This window comes from Jatropha curcas, chromosome 2, assembly GCF_041381405.1.
Source record: "Jatropha curcas cultivar XTBG-Jc1 chromosome 2, XTBG_Jcur_1.0, whole genome shotgun sequence".
NCBI classification, from domain to species: Eukaryota; Viridiplantae; Streptophyta; class Magnoliopsida; order Malpighiales; family Euphorbiaceae; genus Jatropha; species Jatropha curcas.
The window spans coordinates 9,097,843-9,107,557 of NC_143152.1; the positions used below are offsets into that span (position 1 = coordinate 9,097,843).

At 32.5% G+C, this 9,715-nt stretch overlaps 1 long non-coding RNA gene across 2 annotated transcripts; it reads right to left on the minus strand.

Moving 5' to 3' along the window:
• Positions 1-1,012: 1,012 nt before the first annotated feature.
• On the minus strand, positions 1,013-3,069 carry LOC105638536 (uncharacterized). 2 transcript variants are annotated; one of them, XR_016319379.1, is made up of 3 exons: positions 2,559-3,069; positions 1,979-2,044; positions 1,013-1,265 (listed from the first exon to the last, which is right to left on the minus strand). It is a non-coding gene; the product is annotated as an uncharacterized LOC105638536 (long non-coding RNA). The 2 variants fall into 2 exon arrangements; XR_016319378.1 differs by lacking the exon at positions 1,979-2,044.
• Between the last annotated feature and the right edge of the window lie 6,646 nt (positions 3,070-9,715).

Sequence of the window (9,715 nt, forward strand, 5' to 3'; positions counted from 1 at the left end):
GAATTAGTGGAATTAATCAACTTGGCCGAATTGGCCAAATCAAATGCTCACCCCTAGTTGATTTATTCACAAAACCTTTACCACGAGCTCCATTCCTCCTTTTTCAAAGCAAGTTCGGATTTCATTTTCATTCCTTCCCCAACTTGAGGGGGCATGATAAGATACAAGAAGATTATGAAGATTATTCTATATGGTAAAATTATAGGTCAAGATTGAATTTATAGCTATTATTCTGTAAGCTAAATTATGGGTCAATGCTAAAATTAAGTTTATTTTTTCTTCTTTGTTTTACCAGACATTGTATATTTATTTATGGATTAAATATAGAATGACTTAAAATATAAATTTGATTCCATATTTTTTGCCATTATCCTTATGGCCTCTTAAATTTTACGGGGGTTCAATCATGACTCTACATTTTCACATTTCAGTAATAACTATGTTCCTTATCAAAATGAAATAATTTTGTGCGATTCAATCAATGACCTTGCACTATCATATTTCATTTTGACGAGGGCTATAATTATTATTGAAATGTGAAAATACATGGTCATAATTGAACCCCCTGAAAATTGAAGTGGCCAAGAAGAATTAATTAAAGTTCAGGGTCAAATTTATATATTAAGCCAATGCAGAATTGAAATGTATATTATCATCTTATTTAATAACTTTTTAATCATCGATAATATTAATGAGACCCCCTCCTAGTTATCGTGGCCAATGATAAGTGACAAATTGATGAGTTATCATGTACTTTAAGAGCATACCATGTATGAGAGAACAAATTTAGTGGAGAGGGAAGAGGCTAGAGGTTGTACCCACCCTGTCACGACCCGTTTCCATGGGCCGGACCGGCACTAGGGCCCAGGTAAGCTTAAGGCCCCCGAGGCCCGTAGTAAGCCTAAATTATCCAATACGTCTACCTATCTTTTCCAATTTCATCAAAACAGTAAACCCATATTCAAACATCTGGCCCAAACTCAAATAACACATAATGTATAACCAGGGCCTATTCACAATAAATTATAATCACGTTATGGGTTTACTGGTTCACCTGCAGCTAATTACATAACATTTAATTTATAGTGTAGTGCTAACAATAAGTCCAATATTAATACACAACCCTATAACTGCGGAGTCCAAAAATAATCTGATAACAGAATAATTTATACATCCAAAATTAAATAACATGAATATAAAGTTTACATTTGTAACTCTACGGAGAAGATTGCAGAGCTTCAGTCGAATAAGCTGCTTCCTAGTACCTGGGAGGTTTGTTGGGGGGGTGAGTTTTGCAACTCAGTGAATAATAATAAATAATACACACCACATACAGTCAAGCAAAATGCACCCTAGTATACTGAATGAACACACAACAGTCAATCATATGACATTACATCAGCACCCACAAACAATATCACCTTCAAATAATCACATCACGTGGAAATTAGTCAGTGGTGTCACCTAAACCCCCCGACGAGCCGTCCTCTCAAACAGCCCATCCTCTCAAACATGTGCACCCGTGGAGCCAATCCCCCATATCTGGCCGACCGGTCTAATCCTCACTTGACCAGTCCTCTCAATATTTTATTTTACATTCTCTCTTTTCTTTTCCATATCATCAACATCATTTCATCAATTCATCAGGTGCACACAGGGACGCCGATCTCCCATTTACCCGGCCGATGGTCCATTTTCATCAGTTCATCAAGATCCATATTTATCGACCGTCCTCACAAACCCATGGTGACCCACTTCATCCCAACTCCACACAAACAGAGCACAGTATATACACAGCACAAATAATCAAACAATTCATTTATCAAAATACATCAATTTCATCCAAATGCACAATTATGCATAAGTATAATTATAGTGATCATAACATAATATATATGAGAAAATACAATATGTAAATATATAAAAATGTAATGTTATGCAAATGCAGTGTTGACATGCATTATTTATTATTACTGACAGTGGTGGAGAGCGAAGTTCTAGCTTTGATTCTGTCCTGGAGGAGCACTAGATGGACCCGGGCGATCTAAGCAAGGTAGGAATGACACAAAATTAATTCTATTAGACAAAGTATTTCTTGACCACTCTAAGAATTTTATTTTATATCTAAATTTCTATTTCTCTATCTAACTCTATTTTATTTATTTTCTACCGAAATTTCGGCAACATCTCCCCTAAAAATTGGACTATCCACCTGTTAAAATATCAACAATTTATCTAATAAATCCAAACCACACAGCCCATCCATCGGGCAATTAATCAATTCAATTTTCTCATCCTCCATCCCAATATCAACATCAACATTACCTTTAATTTCTCAATTCTTCATTTCATTCCATTCATGATATTATCATCAAAATTCCTCAATAAATTAATCAAAGGATTTTAAGTGAATCGACATTTATATTATAAATCAATACTGAAAATTAAATTAACTTAATTTAACTACTCACAATTACTAAATTAAATTAACTAAATTAATTAACTACAATAATAAAATTAATTCAAGTAACTAAAATTATTAAAATTAATTTTGTTACCCCAAAATATAATCTTTTCTCGAATTTGTTGCTAGATCGGGAGTTTGCTCGCGCTGGATCGGAGCTACGCGCGCCGGAAGTGGCCGGGTCCGACTGACAATGGCAAAGGCAGGCGGAGATGACGCGAAGAAGCTGGACAGGCTCGTTCCTGGTGGTCGGAGGCACGCTGGAGTGGCGGCAGGGCTAGGCGATGGCGCGATCTGGTGGTGGAGCAAGCGGTGGCGCGGTCTGGTGTTGCGCTGGAACTGTGTGCAGCTGCAACTGGCGTAACAGAGGGCGGAGCTACTGGCAGAGCTGCTGCGACGTCAAGCTGCAGCGAGGTGGCGCGCGAGGAGGCCCGATCGACTAGAGGTGTCGCGCAATCTGCTGCTGTCTCGCCAAAAACGCAGGCGCAATGAAGAGGAAAGGAAGAAAGAAAGAAAGGAAAGGAACAAAAGAAAAGAAAGGAAGAAGAAGAGGAGGAGGTGGCGCGGTGGTGGCAGTGCCGATGGAGTGGAGGTGAGCTGGTGAGGGAGGGGGGTGAGTTTAGCGTTGGAGATAAAAAGAAAAAGAGAATTTTCTAGATGGTTTGGGTCGAACCGGTTCGATTCGGTTCAGTTCGGCCCAAATGTTTGATTTCCAATTGGTTTACGGCTTTTTTAATCGGTTTCCGGTTCGGTTTGTCATAGTGTTCGCACTAAAATATTAATATGAATTTCCAGGCTGTCGGTTCATTAAATTTAATTAGAAAATGTTTTGAAAATAAAAATTCGGGTTGTTTCACACCCATAGTCCAAAAATTTTATTTTTATTGTGCTCTTTTAATTTTGAAAATTTTTTTCTTCTCTAACACTGGCTCCACAGTTTTAATTGTATAGTATTAATTCTCTACTTTTACATAAAAAAAATCTGTGATATTGACATTTCTACTATAGCAACAATAGTTGTTTTTTAAATATTTTTTATTTTTATATATAAAATGTTGATTTAATATGTGTTACAGTAGCTTTTGGAACACCGATTTACAATTTCAATTATCCAATAAGTTCTTAATCGATCTAATTTTATAAGTTGGAATAATTAATAAATTTTTCAAGTTGAAGTGTTTAATAGACATAATATGATGAGTTGATGTGTTCAATAGATCAAAGTAAAGTTGAGGGTGCCGCAATTTTTTTGATGTATAGCGTGCGAGTGAATTTATGCATTTACCCTTTCTTTGAATGAGATTTTTTTTTTTTTTTTGAAGGAATGAAAATAACTACGAAAAATATCTAGGAAAATATATTTTCCGTTATTTGGAAAAGTGGAGAAAAATATTGAGGGAAGTAATATTTCACTTATTTTCCACCTAGGTCCACATATTTTGAATCTCTTCAATTTTGAGAGAAAAGTGTGAAGTTCACTCATCTTTATTAAATTACCCAAATACCACAAATTAATTAATAAACTTTGAGAATATCTTAAATACTTAAGTATTTAAGTGAGGACATAATTGTCAATTTTTAATAACAATATTTTCTTTTTTAAAAAATTTGACACTTTCCAAACAAAGGAAAATAAATTTACTTTCTTCGCCTCATTATATTAAAACACAACTACTCAAAGATAGAAAAATAATTATAGAAAGAAAGTTGACAATTCCTCACTATTTTTCTTTGTTATTTTCTTCCTTTAATATTTCCTTCCTCTTTTTCCAAACAAAGGGTTAGTCATTCAAAAATTATAAGACAAAAAAAAGTTAAATATATATATATATTTTTTTTATAAAGGGAGGGAGGGAGCCCCAAAAAACAGCTCAAAGAACATTAGCAATCTAAGGAAAGGAAATCTCCTGCAAATCTTCCCTATACGTAAATTTAATTTGTCAATTGTTTTACATGATAATACATATTTAGTATTTACTTCTAAAAAAAAAGGCTGTTTGCATGTTTCAGTTAGAACTTTTAGGGGGTGAGTATGTGACGGATCAAAACGGGAATTACATTATTCTCAATGCCGTCTCAAAATGTCAGGATTTGAAAAATGGAATTACAGTCATACAGTTTATCCTATTTCGAGATATAACAAATTAGGAATCGGGTACATGGGATAAATTAGATATGTAAAAAAAAAAAAAAAAAAAAAAAAAAAAGAGTAAGAAAAATTTGTCCACCATTGAAGCTTGAGTTGTGTTGTGTGGATTTTGTTCCTAATTCATAGGGATGTTGTTCCTAATTCATAGGGATTTTGTTCCTAATTCTTAGGGATTTGACCTTATTTTGTGGAGATTCAGCTTATCCACTATAATTTTTGATAAAATCTAATCTTAACTACTTTGTGGATAAGGTAACAAGAATTATTTGTCCATATCTTTTTGAGATTTAGTTTATCCACTATAATCCTTGTCAAAATCTAATCCTAACTAAATTGGGTTATATTGAAAGGATAAGGGAGAATACAAGTCAGCACGCCCGTGCTTCACAACAAGCACACCCGTACTAGGCTCTGACTCTCAATTGTCGGACCAAGTATACACGCATGCCCGTGCTTCCATCTAGCACGCCCGTGCTCGGTTCTGACCTTATAAAAAAAAATTTTGAATTTTTTGATTTTCTTTGATTACTTGCTTTGTTTGGGGTAGAATTAACTAGGTCCATATTTGGTTTGCTTTGTAGTAAACTAAATTCATACATTATATCTAGAAATTATCTTTTAAATTCTACTTTCTTTATTCTTGTTTTGAGCTTTTCTTTTGCTTCTATATATTGTTAGGGTGTGTTTGCTTGTTTACTACACTCTAATTGATAATTAAATAGTACATTGTATTGTTCTTGTGCTGCTATCCATTACGTTTTGAGTCTTCTTTCTAGAATTTGTGCTTACTTTTATTGTTAAATTTTATTCCTTGTTTCTAAACGTGCTTTTGAGTTTATTGGTTGACCTAAGATTCTGAAGTACAATTAGAGGAATTGCAATGAGTGATTAAAGAGTGTAAACACGTGAGGGAGTGTTTATTATTAACTCAAATCTATTCTTGTTTTTCTGTTTCTTTCTTAACAATGAGTTTAAGCAAATCTAGAGATAATAGTGGGGATGAGAGTCAAATAGAGGATCCCCGATTGAAACTTTTAATGGAATCAATCCAAGGACAGTTTAGAAACTTCAACAATCTATTTCAAGACATGAGAGAGGAGTTCCAAGAAATAAAAGCAGCCCGAAGCTCTAATGCAACAAGAGTTCATCCACGTACTCCTAGATTTCAAGCCCATGATGAAGAGGAGGCTAAAAACACTGATGTTGGTAAGGTTGATAGGCACTTCGAATCCATCAAGATGAAGATTCCAGAATTTTAAGGTAACAACAACGCTGAAGAATACCTTGAATGGGAAAGAAAGGTAGAACAAATCTTTGAATGTTATAACTATTCTGAAGAGAAGAAATCTCACCTTGCAGCTATTGAGTTCAAGGGTTATGCTATGTTTTGGTGGGAACAATTGCTATTAAACAGAAAAAGAAAAGGAATGCGACTTGTACCACCATGGGAGATCATGAAGGAGTTGATGCACCAAAAATTTATCCCTACTCATTACTTTAGGGATTTGAACAATAAGTTACGAAGGGTGCAAGGAAGGAAGAATATAGATAGATATTCATTCACAAAGGACGAGTGGATAACCAATCTAAGATAATTTTCCTCAAAAGAAGTGTATGAAGGCCAATATAGAAAGCAAAAGATGAGTTTTGAGGCTACCAATAAAGAAAAATGGTGTAAAAATAAAATGAGTGAAAATATACCGAGTGCAAATAAAAAGAAAGAGGGAGAAGAAAAGGAAAAACAAATTCAACCTATATTTGTACCTTTGTGCAAAGAAGTTTGTTTGACCATCAATGATCCTAAACCATCTTTTTCAAGTGTGTTTGTTGATCCTTTGCAAGAATTTGAAGTATATGATGACCAAAAGAAGCTACCTGAGAAAGTGGCCTCAACTTTGAGAGAAAATGGGAGTGAGGCTTCGAGTTCAAGAGAACCAAAGTGTGAAAAGAGTGAAGAAAAAGAGGAGAAAGAGGCCACAGAACAAACAAAACAAAATAATGACCTGTTGGAGAGTGAAACACCGAAAGAGGAAAGAAAGAAACAAACATTTTATGCGAGAGCTAGAGAGGTTAAGAGTGCTATCGCCTTGAGGCAGCCCGTGTTGCTTCTTAGGTTCAAGGAGGTTTTATTTTCTAATGCTGACATTAACCTTGATAGTTTGCCTTCCGTGTTTATTTCTATGTTGCAGGAATTTTCTGATGTCTTTCCTAATGAGTTACCTAGTGATTCGCCACCTTTAAGGGGAATAGAACATCAAATTGACTTCATTCCTGCCTCCACCATTCCAAATAGACCAGCCTATAGAAACAATCCAATGGAGACAAAGGAGTTGCAAAGGCATATTCAAGTTCTAGCAACCAATGGAGTTCAATATGGTCTAAAAAGGAGAAGAAAAGCATATGAAAAGGCATGGATTCCAAGGAGAAGTGGTCAGATTCTAGCAAACAAAAAGGTACCTCAACTTTTAATTAAGATTCGAGGAAGAATCTTTTCGAGGAAAGGGGGAATGATACGGATTCGCTCTCACTCAACCATGAAGCTCAAGGGAGCATGGGTACCTCAACTTCTAATTAAGATTCGAGGACGAATCTTTTTGAGGAAAGGGGGAATTATACGGATTCGCTACCACTCAACCATAGAGCTCAAGGAAGCATGGAGAACAACAAAGGAGATTTGTTGGTGCTTCCTAGTGGACCAATTACAAGAAGTCATATAAAGAGATATGGGGCAGCCATGTCCTTATATGTTCAAGACCAAGTTACACAAGAGCTTCATGATCTTGCTTTCAACAAGTGTTGTGTGGAACTTGAAGGCACACCTAGGCTTCTTACATTATTGGAGGCATATGTTAATGGTGTAGCACGACCTGGCCATACTAGAGCCTAACTTTGGCGTAATGAGTTAGCCCATTTTTGTTAGTTCTGAGTTGTAATATTGTTAATGGGTTGGGCCACCAATAAATTGGGCCACCCTTTTATTTTTATCCTTAGTTGGTTTGGATTAATTATTCCTTATCCTTAATTGGTTTGGATTAATTATTCCTTATCCATTGTTGGTTTGGATTATTTATTCCTTATTCTTAGTTGGTTTGGATTAATTATTCCTTATACTTAATTGATTTGGATTAATTATCATTATCCTTAGTTGGTTTGGATTAATTATTCCTTATCCTTAGTTTATTTGGATTAGTTATTCCTTATCCTTAGTTGAATTGGATTAATTAGTCTTTATCCTTAGTTGGTTTAGATTAGTTAATCCTTATCCTTATCATTAGTTGGATTAGTTATTCTAAATCCTTTAAGGATCAGGTTTTTAGATTTTAGTATGAATAGCTTTGTCATGTTGTTAAACAAATCATTCAATGAATTAACAAAGATACAGCTTGTTCATGCTTTGGCGTGTACTTTTGATTAGAGAGATTGTGAGATTACATTCCTCTAATTGCATCAAGAATCAAGGTAAACTTATCAATATATTCGGGTATTGAAATTTTCCATATTTTTAATAAATTAATTTCTTTATCAAAAAAGATGAAAATATATAATTGTAATCACGGAATATTAATCAATAGAAACTTGATTAAAAAATAAATAAATAAATAAAATTAAATAATTCAATTATTAGTCCATAGGTAAGCTCATAATAGAAGAGATCTTATGGGACATGCTACGTCCGAAACGTACGAAACATAGTAAATATAATTATCACTTGTAAACTCATATTATTAGAAGGCAGCTTATCATTAAGCATAATAAGACAAAATACTTCTAAAAGATTCACCATAGTGTAATTTTATATATATTCTGTGAATTTTAAACTGTTAAACTCATAATAATATAAACAAATTTATTATTAACAATAGTAAGATAAAAAATATATTATAATTATAAGTTATACAATTAATATTTTATAAATTTTCTACTCATTGAACTTAATTCAGAATATTATTATTATAAGTTATATAATATAATAGGTTCCTTTGATATCGCTCACTCTCTACCATTTTAAAAAATATAAGAAAATAAATTATATCAGATTTTATTATTTTTATTTTGTTACTTTAATATTGTGTTACCTTCAATTTTTATTTTAATTTACTGAAAACTTTAATTTAAAAATCATATTATTAAACATTTTAACTTTTAAAATCATTTTACTGAATAATTCAACTTGTGAAATATAATCGGTTAAACATTTATTATATATTAAATAGCTAAAAAAAAAGTGAATGTTATCTTTCCAAAGTTAAGCTAATAACATATCATATCAAAATTTTACACATAAAATAAAAATATTATAATTATTAATATAAAAAATATATAATATTATTAAAATTTATTAAAAGTATATTTTTTTAAAATTAAAAATGTCAAAAAATTAAAATAATAAAATATACGAGTAAATTTATATATTTTATCCATAAACAATGTCATCTTTGTTTTTTACTTTATTATAGTGAATGAAAAAGTCTTCAAGTACTTTAAAAGCCGCCTTTGCGACGATAGTTAAATATATGTACCTATATTTGTACGATCACTTTTTGTAAATTGATTTGATTTGGTTTGATTTAATTTTTTATTTAAATTTCTAGGTATATACATTCTTTTGACTTATCATAGCCAATGATATGAGTCTTCATCTATTCTGGAAAGTTGCCTTGGCGACAATAATAATTAAATAATATTTCCAAAGAATCATTAATTGCATTTGGTAGCCGATAATTTAGTTGGATTAGATTTAATTTTTTATTTAAATATTTAAAAATTATAATTTCATATCTCCAATTTTTAAAAAAATATTAAAAAAGTTATTTATACAACCAATAGTTCATTTATTAAACAGATAATTATTCCATTTAGATCTTGATTACAGAAAATGACCTAATTTAATATTATATTCTCGAATTCAATTTTATGAGTGGAGGTCCAATTCAATTCCTCGAAGTTCAATTAATTAATTAATTAAACAATAATAATAATAGCAAAGAACAGAGAAATGATGATGGGATGGGGAACCAGAATCTAGGGTTGCTTGGCAGTTTGTGAAGCTAAGCTGCAAAAGCGTTTCTCATGCAAAAAGGGCTTTGAACACAAATCAGAAA